This window comes from Cyprinus carpio, chromosome A9, assembly GCF_018340385.1.
Source record: "Cyprinus carpio isolate SPL01 chromosome A9, ASM1834038v1, whole genome shotgun sequence".
NCBI classification, from domain to species: Eukaryota; Metazoa; Chordata; class Actinopteri; order Cypriniformes; family Cyprinidae; genus Cyprinus; species Cyprinus carpio.
In genome coordinates this window covers 32,108,460-32,109,418 of record NC_056580.1, presented here as the reverse complement: position 1 = coordinate 32,109,418, position 959 = coordinate 32,108,460, and positions in this window count along the sequence as shown.

The following is a 959-nucleotide window of genomic DNA, read 5'->3' as shown; positions in this document are numbered from 1 at the left end:
ATGCAGAGCACAAATTCTGAGTATGGGTCACCATACTTGGCTGAATGTCATGTCACTTTCACTTCACTTTCACTTTCACTTTCACTTTTTTTGTCACTTTCACTTTTTTTCACTTTTTGACTTGGACTTTAAGTTTCAAATTTAGAAGACTTTTAGTTTATAATCTGACCAAAAAATTCCTCCATATTGGAGAGCCTAGTGTGAAAGCCAAAGAGAGAATGTGTGTGTGTAGTAGAGAGAGGTAATACACAGTCATTATTTTGAGAAAGACATCACACATTAGCTTTGCACAGACAGAAACAGTATGGCAAGGAAGTACTCCAAAAATCAGTGGTGTGATCTCGGAAAGGATGCGCTCTCGATCAGCAGTGAGTGTTGATGGGAAAAATGGAGCCATTGCTCTTGAATCCATCTGAATTGCCGAGGATATCTCTGATTGCCGCTGTAGTTCTCAAATGTATCCTTTGCAAGAATTAAAAAGTAAAAGCCTGGTGAGGCATATATGGCTTTTTTTTTAAACAATAACATTCTACTCCGAACTTTTGAAACTTGGTGTGAGCAAGTTCGTTATTTTACAATAGTCAGCAGTAAGGTTTGGGTTCTTCAATAAATTGCCAGCGCATAGATTTTCTAATGAAGTCGTGAATAAAATAAAATATTTTTAATGTGTCCAATCCACAGGCCTTTGTTCTTTGCCTGGGACCAAATGGATTGTTCAACCAATCAGATGCTTTTCATAAAAAAAAATATTATACATAAGAAAAATAAACACACCGCGTGTGAACAGGGATGTTTAAGCTTCAAAGTTTGCAAAACAAAAGAATTCATATGTGTAAACTGGTGTGACCAAAATGTGCCTATGAACAAAATAAAAAGCCCCAAGTATTTTCATAACCCAAGGTGTAGGAATATGTAACTTTTTGCATATGTAGGTTAAAAGTGCCGCTGAGCGCACCAAA